This window comes from Salvelinus fontinalis, chromosome 15 (genome assembly GCF_029448725.1).
Source record: "Salvelinus fontinalis isolate EN_2023a chromosome 15, ASM2944872v1, whole genome shotgun sequence".
In the NCBI taxonomy this organism is placed as follows: Eukaryota; Metazoa; Chordata; class Actinopteri; order Salmoniformes; family Salmonidae; genus Salvelinus; species Salvelinus fontinalis.
Genome location: NC_074679.1, coordinates 17,390,182 through 17,400,463, shown reverse-complemented (window position 1 = coordinate 17,400,463; position 10,282 = coordinate 17,390,182).

The window sequence follows — 10,282 nt, the reverse complement described above, 5'->3', positions numbered from 1 at the left end:
CATAATTGAGTACCCCTCTTCATATTTTCAAGCATGGTAGTGGTTGCATCATGTTATGGGTATGCTTGTCATCGGCAAGGACTAGGGAGTTTTGTAGGATAAAGAGCTAAGAACATGCAAAATCCTAGAGGACAACCTGGTTCAGTCTGCATTCCAAAAGACACTGGGAGACAAATTCACCTTTCAACAGGACAATAACCTAAAACGCAAGACCATAAATACACTGGAGTTGCTTACAAAGACGACATTGAATGTTCCTAAGTGGCCTAGTTATAGTTGACGTAAATTGGCTTGAAAATCTATGGCAAGACTTGAAAATGGCTGTCTAGCAATGATCAACAACCAGGGCTTGAAGAATAATGGCAAAAATTGTACAATCCACGTGTACAAAGCTCTTAATTAAGAGACTTACCCAGAATTACTTACAGCTGTAATCACTGCCAAAGGTGACTAACATGTATTGACTCAGGAGTTTAGTACTTATCTAATCAAGATATACAGTGGCTTGCGAAAGTATTCACCCACCGTGTCATTTTTCATATTTTGTTAAAACCTGGAATTAAAATTGCTTTTTGGGGGGGTTTGTATCATTTGATTTACACAGCATGCATACACAGCAAGCATACACAGATTTACACAAAACATGTTTTATTGTGAAACAAACAACAAATAAGACAAAAAATCTGTAAACTTGAGCGTGCATAACTATTCACCCCCTCAAATCAATACTTTGTAGAGCCACCTTTTGCAGCAATTACAACTGCAAGTCTCTTGGGGTATGTCTCTATAAGCTTGGCACATCTAGCCACTGGGATTTCTGCCCGTTCTTCAAGGCAAAACTGCTCCAGCTCCTTCAAATTGGATAGGTTCCGCAGGTGTATAGCAATCTTTAAGTCATACCACAGATTCTCAATTGGATTGAGGTCTGGGCTTCGATTAGGCCATTCCGAGACATTTAAAAGTCTCCCCTTGAACCACTCAAGTGTTGCTTTAGCAGTATGCTTAGGGCCATTGTCCTGCTGGAAGGTGAACCTCCATCCCAGTCTCAAATCTCTGGAAGACTGAAAACAAGTTTTCCCTCATTAATTTCCATGTATTTAGCGCCATCCATCATTCCTTCAATTCTGACCAGTTTCCCAGTCCCTGCCGATTAAAAACATCCACCACCATGCTTCACTGTGGGGGATGGTGTTCTCGGGGTGATGAGAGGTGTTGGGTTTGTGCCAGACATAGCGTTTTCCTTGATGGCCAAAAAGCTCAATTTTAGTCTCATCTGACCAGAGTATCTTCTTCCATATGTTTGGGGAGTCTCCCACATGCCTTTTGGCGAACACCAAACGTGTTTGCACATTTTGTTCTTTAAGCAATGGCTTTTTTCTGGAAAATCTTCCGTAATTCCCAGCTCTGTGGAGTGTACGGCTTAAAGTGGTCCTATGGACAGATACTCCAATCTCCGCTGTGGAGCTTTGCAGCTACTTCAGGGTTATCTTTGGTCTCTTTGTTGCCTCTCTGATTAATGCCCTCCTTGCCTAGTCTGTGAGTTTTGGTGGGCGGCCCTCTCTTGGCAGGTTTGTTGTGGTGCCATATTCTTTCCATTTTTTAATAATGGATTTAATGGTGCTCCGTGGGATGTTCAAAGTTTCGGATATTTTTTATAACCCAACCCTGATCTGTACTTCTCCACAACTCAGTCCCTGACCTGTTAGGAGAGCTCCTTGGTCTTCATGGTGCCACTTGCTTGGTGGTGCCCCTTGATTAGTGGTGTTGCAGACTCTGGGGCCTTTCAGAACAGGTATATATACACTGCTCAAAAAAATAAAGGGAACACTTAAACAACACAATGTAACTCCAAGTCAATCACACTTCTGTGAAATCAAACTGTCCACTTAGGAAGCAACACTGATTGACAATAAATTTCACATGCTGTTGTGCAAATGGAATAGACAAAAGGTGGAAATTATAGGCAATTAGCAAGACACCCCCAAAAAAGGAGTGATTCTGCAGGTGGTGATCACAGACCACTTCTCAGTTCCTATGCTTCCTGGCTGATGTTTTGGTCACTTTTGAATGCTGGCGGTGCTCTCACTCTAGTTGTAGCATGAGACGGAGTCTACAACCCACACAAGTGGCTCAGGTAGTGCAGTTCATCCAGGATGGCACATCAATGCGAGCTGTGGCAAAAAGGTTTGCTGTGTCTGTCAGCGTAGTGTCCAGAGCATGAAGGCGCTACCAGGAGACAGGCCAGTACATCAGGAGACGTGGAGGAGGCCGTAGGAGGGCAACAACCCAGCAGCAGGACCGCTACCTCCGCCTTTGTGCAAGGAGGTGCACTGCCAGCGCCCTGCAAAATGACCTCCAGCAAGCCACAAATGTGCATGTGTCTGCTCAAACGGTCAGAAACAGACTCCATGAGGGTGGTATGAGGGCCCGACGTCCACAGGTGGGGGTTGTGCTTACAGCCCAACACCGTGCAGGACGTTTGGCATTTGCCAGAGAACACCAAGATTGGCAAATTCGCCACTGGCGCCCTGTGCTCTTCACAGATGAAAGCAGGTTCAAACTGAGCACATGTGACAGACGTGACAGAGTCTGGAGACGCCGTAGAGAATGTTCTGCTGCCTGCAACATCCTCCAGCATGACCGGTTTGGCGATGGCTCAGTCATGGTGTGGGGTGGCATTTCTTTGTGGGGCCGCACAGCCCTCCATGTGCTCGCCAGAGGTAGCCTGACTGCCAATAGGTACCGAGATGAGATCCTCAGACCCCTTGTGAGACCATATGCTGACACATGCACATTTGTGGCCTGCTGGAGGTCATTTTGCAGGGCTCTGGCAGTGCACCTCCTTGCACAAAGGCGGAGGTAGCGGTCCTGCAGCTGGGTTGTTGCCCTCCTACGGCCTCCTCCACGTCTCCTGATGTACTGGCCTGTCTCCTGGTAGCGCCTCCATGCTCTGGACACTACGCTGACAGACACAGCAAACCTTTTTGCCACAGCTCGCATTGATGTGCCATCCTGGATGAACTGCACTACCTGAGCCACTTGTGTGGGTTGTAGACTCCGTCTCATGCTACCACTAGAGTGAGAGCAGCGCCAGCATTCAAAAGTGACCAAAACATCAGCCAGGAAGCATAGGAACTGAGAAGTGGTCTGTGGTCACCACCTGCAGAATCACTCCTTTTTTAGGGGTGTCTTGCTAATTGCCTATAATTTCCACCTTTTGTCTATTCCATTTGCACAACAGCATGTGAAATTTATTGTCAATCAGTATTGCTTCCTAAGTGGACAGTTTGATTTCACAGAAGTGTGATTGACTTGGAGTTACATTGTGTTGTTTAAGTGTTCCCTTTATTTTTTTGAGCAGTGTATATTGAGATCATGTGACACTTAAGTAAAGTCCACCTGTGTGCAATCTAAGTAATTATGTGACTTCTGGAGGTAATTGGTAGCACAAGATCTTATTTAGGGGCTAGCAAAGGGGGTGAATACATATGCACGCAACGCTTTTCCGTTAATTTTTTCTTTAAATTTTTTCATTTCACTTCACCAATTTGGACTATTTTGTGTATGTCCATTACATGAAATCCAAATAAATATTTATATTACAGGTTGTAATGCCACAAAATAGGAAAAACGCCAAGGGGGATGAATACTTCTGCAAGGAACTGTAATAGTGTTTTATATTTAATGAAACATCTATAAATTCCTTCACTTTCACAGAGTATTTTGTGTAGATTGTTGACAAAAAGGACAGTTAAATCAATTTGAATCCACTTTGTAACAACAAAATGTGGAAAAACTCAATGGATAGGAAAACTTTCTGAAGGCACTGTATTTTGCCTATAGGTGTATCAATTTCACCATATTCTAATTCCCCCCCCCCCCCCCCCCCCCCCCCCCCCACACACACACACACACAAGTTGGTTTGGCAGTGAGTGGGAGGCATAACTCACTTTCATGGGTTGCTCAAGTGAAACTAATTGAGACAGCATGTAAAATTGAGGCTATAACCAATCTTTGTTCAAGAGAAGCCTTTCTTTCTGACATGTTCAACAGCAGCCTGTGCTAACTGATTATAGTCAAACAATCAACAAGTCTATCACATGCTAGGGACCGGCTTATCGGGAGGGGGTCTTCAACGTTGCTCTAGTCTTTGGACATGTCCCAACTCTGATGTCTAAGGCCCATTTACATTGCCGAAAGATGGAGATTCTCGAGAGGTATGGGAAAAATCCAGAGAATAGATGTACAGTATTACTGTAATGTAAAGCTACAAATTTTTCACGTCTCTGCAAATTTCTCACATCTTGACCACTACCTCAAGAGGGAACACACAATCCTAGCCCAACAGTTGCCCCCCTCCAAGCAGCGCAGTGTAAACACAATTGTTTCGTTGAGCCCAATACTCCTACAGTAAAAATGACTGCGAGGAAATATAACACATTTTCAGTGCACATATTCCCCCCTGACCTCATTAAAGACCGAATTCCGCCCCTGGGGCAAAATGTATTTGACACCCCTGCTTTAGGAGAATAGCCCAACCTTGCAGAGATAGAACACACAAAGGACATCATTGGAAATGTGGATTGACATGGTTCTGGAATTAAGAGGAGTAGAGCTAATGAGTGCAATCAATTCAACAGAAAGAATATGTAGCCAAAAAACAAGCAACAATTAAGTGTATGCAGGATGAAATGGCGTTATAAATGCACTAACAATAGCACAATGGTCTCCAGAGCAACCGCCACCATAGCCTCATATTAACAATGGACTGTGTAAAGAGGTAGGCTAGCCACAACAGTACAAACTCAACCCAAAAACCACATTAATGCCAGACTTACATTTGAATACACACGAATGCACAAATTAACCAAATGAATGAGTGCAGCTAAAATGATTAAGATCCAGGTGTTAACTCAAATCAAAATAAAGTTTATTGGTCGCATACACAGATTTGCAGATGTTAGGTGCAGAGAAATGCTTGTGTTTCTAGCTCTAACAGTACAGTAATATAAAAAACAACACAGACCTAATCCCCAAAAATTAAGAAATAACAGAACTAGCAATGTCAAAATCCGGAAAATATACACTGAACAAAAATACTAAAACGCAACATGTAGCAATATCAAACATTTTCTGAGTTAAAGTGAATACATGGAAATCACTCGGTGGCTGAGGTAATGGAGTGGGGTAATGGGGTAATGGAGTTCAGGAACTGTTTGGCCCCTGGCCAGTGGATTTCAGCCCTTAGCCATGCAAGCCAGATCACTGCCACCGATTGGCTAGTGGAGGTCACCGGAAATTTGGAGGACCCAGAGTTTATGACCCCTTTGCCTACAGCGACTGGACATAGCCTACCCTTAAAATAGATCAGTTGACAAAGAGTAAGAATACCACAGCACTCCTATAATGCATATTATAAACTGGGTGGTTCGAGCACTGAATGCTGATTGGCTGAAAGCCGTGGTAGATCAGACCGTGTACCGTTTTACTGCTCTAATTACATTGGTAAACAGTTTGTAATAGCCATAAGGCACCTCAGGGGTTTGTGATATATGGCATATACACCACGGCTAAGGGCTGTGTCCTAACACTCTGCGTTCCATCGTGCATAAGAACAGCCCATAGCCGTGGTATATTGGTTATATACACCACACCCCCTCGGGCCTTATTGCTTAAATGTAATGTAACATTGAGCAAAGACATTATATGTTATTTTACCAAACAGCGTCATCTTCATGCGGTCTACTTTTCCAGTGAAAAATAAAAAATCGCACAATGAATAGGCACTTCAGATAAATACTTAGAAAATAAATCGTGTTTTGCGCATGGTGGATCAACAAATCTTCTGGACTCAAATCTTCTGGACTAGCCTGTTCTAGCAGTAATTGCCTGTGAAAAAACGTTTAGCAATACTTGGAAGGGGCACATAACAAGCCAGCGAATGGTAAAAGATGCCCCACCATAACAAATGGCCTACAGTTGAAGTCGGAAGTTTACATACACTTAGGTTGGAGTCATTAAAACTCGATATTCAACCACTCCACACATTTCTTGTTTACAAACTATAGTTTTGGCAAGTCAGTTAGGACATCTACTTTGTGCATGACACAAGTCATTTTTCCAACAATTGTAACCTGTCTGGCTCTGGAGTTCCACCAGCGGAACTCCTCCCACATTCCACTGAAAAGGCAGAGCGCGAAATTCAAAAGATATTATTTAGAAATATTTACCTTTCACACATTAACAAGTCCAATACAGCAAATGAAAGATACACATCTTGTGAATCCAGTCAACATGTCCGATTTTTAAAATGTTTTACAGCGAAAACACCACATATATTTATGTTAGCTCACCACCAAATACAAAAATGGACAGACATTTTTCACAGCACAGGTATCATGCACAAAGCCAACCTAACTAACCAAGAACCAACCAAACTAACCAACAAACAACTTCATCAGATGACAGTCTTATAACATGTTATTCAATAAATCTATGTTTTGTTCGAAAAATGTGCATATTTCAGGTATAAATCATAGTTTACATTGCAGCTACAATCAGAAATTGCACCAAAAGCAGACAGAATAATTACAGACACCAATGTCAAATACCTAAATACTCATCATAAAACATTTCTGAAAAATCGATGGTGTACAGCAAATTAAAGACAAACATCTTGTGAATCCAGCCAATATTTCCGATTTTTTAACTTCTTATGGCTGCAAGGCAAAGTGTTGAGTAGCCAGTGAAATCGTGCCCATTTCAAACGGTCTCCTACTCAAATCTTGCTCGTACAATATGGATATTATTATTCTTTTTGGATAGAAAACACTTTCTAGTTTCTAAAACAGTTGGAATTATTTCTCTGAGTGAAACAGAAGTCCTTCTGCAGCACTTTTCCTGACCAGGAAGTGAAATGTCAGAAATCGATGCTCTTTTCAACTTGATGCCTATACATGGTCTTGACACTTAGGAGTCTACTTACACTCCATACGCCTTCCTATTGGTGTAAAGAGGATGTGAGAGAAGAAATTTTTGTGCTCATCTTGGTCTGTGGTGGAAAAAAAACAATTTCTTTGATGTGACCGTCCACTTCCGGTACTCTGAAGGAAGTGGGATTGACTTCTGTTTTGCCTTCGTAACGAACGACTAACATCTCCGGCTCGAATTTTTTTTTGATACATGTGACCATATCATCGTAATGTATGTTTTTTCAATATAGTTTAATCAGATTATTGAAACTTTTTTCGGGAGTTTTGCCGTGTTCCGTCCTCTGACTGTGTTTACGTTGGAGAAATTTGTGCCACTCGGCTAGTGCCAATGCTAATTGAAGAGGGAAATTTGCCATTCTGAATCCAAACAACGACTCATGTGGACAGAGGACACCTTCTTCAACTTTCTGATGAAAGATCAGCAAAAGTAAGACCCATTTTATGATGTTATTTCATATATCTGTCGTGCATGTGAACTGGCCGTGGGCGCCCAATTGTTTCTGTCTATTGTAGCTACGCTAATATAGCGATACATTTTGTTTTCGCTGTAAAACATTTAATAAATCGGAAATATTGTTTGGAATCACAAGATGCCTGTCTTTCAATTGCTGCAGACTATGTATTTTTCAGAAATGTTTTATGATGAGTAATTAGCTATTTGACGTTGGTGTCTGTAAATATTATGGCTGCTTTCGGTGCAATTTCGGATTGTAGCTGGAATGTAAACTATGGTTTATACATGAAATATGCAAATTTTTCGAACAAAACATATGCTATACAATAAATATGTTATCAGACTGTCATCTGATGAATTTGTTTCTTGGTTAGTGGCTATTTATATCTTTATTTGGTCGAATTTGTGATAGCACCTGATGGAGTAAGAAACTGATGGAGTTAGAAAAGTTGTGTCTTTTGCTAATGTGGTTAGCTAATAGATTTACATATTTTGTCTTCCCTGTAAAACATTTTAAAAATCGGACATGTTGGCTTGATTCACAAGATGTGCACCTTTCATCTGGTGTCTTGGACTTGTTAATGTGTGAAAGTTAAATATTTAAAAAAAATATCTTTTGAATTTCGCGCCCTGCACTTTGAGCTGGATGTTGTCATAAGTGTACCGGTGTCGGGCTGCCCCTCTAACAGGTTTTAAGTGTTTTACAGCGAAAACACAATATAGCATTATATTAGCTTACTACAATAGCCTACCACACTACCACATTCATTCATCAAGGCACGTTAGCGATAGCAATAGGCACGTTAGCGATAGCGAATAAACCAGCAAGATATATAATTTTGACTAACCTTGATAAGCTTCATCAGATGACAGTCCTATAACATCAGGTTATACATACACTTATGTTTTGTTCGAAAATGTGCATATTTAGAGCTGAAATCAGTGGTTATACATTGTGCTAACGTTGTGCTAACGTAGCATCTTTTTCCCACAACGTCCGGATATTTTTCTGACACTTTTTCTGACACACATATTCTGACCAAATAGCTATTCATAAACATAACTAAAAAATACATGTTGTATAGGAAATGATAGGTACACTAGTTCTTAATGCAATCGCCGTGTTAGAATTCTAAAAATAACTTCATTACGACATCCAGCTTAGGTATAGCGAGAGAGTACCCAAAAGCTTGGCGCAAACGACTAGTTCACATGTACGACAGATAAATGAAATAACATCATAGAATGGGTCCTACTTTTGCTGATCTTCCATCAGAATGTTGTACAAGGGGTCCTTTGTCGGGAACAATCGTTTTTTGGTTTTAGAACGGCCTTTTTCCCTCTCGATTTAGCAAGCACACTTGCCAAGTGGCACGAATCTCTCCATTGTCAACAAACGGAAGAGAACGGAACACGGCAAAACTCCCGAAAAAATGTCAATAATCTGATTAAACTATATTGAAAAAACATACTTTACGATGATATTGTCACATGTATCAAATAAAATCAAAGCCGGAGATATTAGTCGTCCATAACGACAGCTTATCAGAAGGCAAATCCAAGTCCCTCCACGCGCTCTCCAGAAAAAAGGAAACTGGTGACACGTCATACCAAGAGCTATGATTCGAGTCCAGATCAAGTTACACACTCAATTTCTTCTCCCACTGCTTGTCGACATCTAGTGGAAGACATATGAAGTGCATCTAAACTTTTAAATATCAAGGACTTTAATAGGCAGCCCCTAGAACAGTGTATCGATTTCAGATTTTCCACTTCCTGTCAGGAAGTTTGCTGCAAAAGGAGTTCTGTTTTACTCACAGATATAATTCAAACGGTTTTAGAAACTAGAGAGTGTTTTCTATCCAATAGTAATAATAATATGCATATTGTACGAGCAAGAATTGAGTACGAGGCCGTTACAATTGGTCACGATTTTCCCCCAAAGTGAAAACAGCGCCCTCTGTCCTCATTAACAGACAGATTATTTAACTTATAATTGTAACGTCCTGACCAGAGTTCTTATGTGTTTTGCTTGTTTAGTGCTGGTCAGGACGTGAGCTGGGTGGTAATTCTATGTTGTGTGCCACTCAGTCCGGAGCTGCCACTCAGTCCGGAGCTGCCACTCAGTCCAGAGCTGCCATTCAGTCCGGAGCTGCCATTCGTCCAGAGCTGCCTCTCTGTCCGGAGTTGCCCCTCTGTCCTGAGCTACCTCTCTGTCCTGAGCTACCTCTCTGTCCTGAGCTACCTCTCCGTCCTGAGCTACCTCTCTGTCCTGAGCTACCTCTCTGTCCTGAGCTACCTCTCTGTCCTGAGCTACCTCCTAAATCATGTGGGGGCCTTGGGGACGATTCTTAGGCCAAGGTCGTGGGCGAGAGTCGCCACTCAAAGGACGCTAAGGAGGGGGACAAAGACAGTGGTGTAGTGGTGTCCTCGTCCGGCGCCGGAGCCGCCACCGCGGACAGATGCCCACCCAGACCCTCCTCTTGAGTTTTAGGGGTGCGTTCGGAGTCCGCACCTCAGGAGAGGGGTACTGTAACGTCCTGACCAGATTTCTTATGTGTTTTGCTTGTTTAGTGTTGGTCAGGACGTGAGCTGGGTGGGAATTCTATGTTGTGTGTCTAGTTCGTCTGTTTCGGTGTCCAGCCTAATATGGTTCTCAATCAGAGGCAGCTGTCAATCGTTGTCCCTGATTGAGAATCATATATAGGTGGCTTGTTTTGTGTTGGGGATTGTGGGTGGTTGTTTCCTGTCTCTGTGTTTGTGTTCTGCACCAGATAGGACTGTTATCGGTTTGCCATATTTTGTTATTTTGTTATTTGTTAAGTGTTAAGTGTT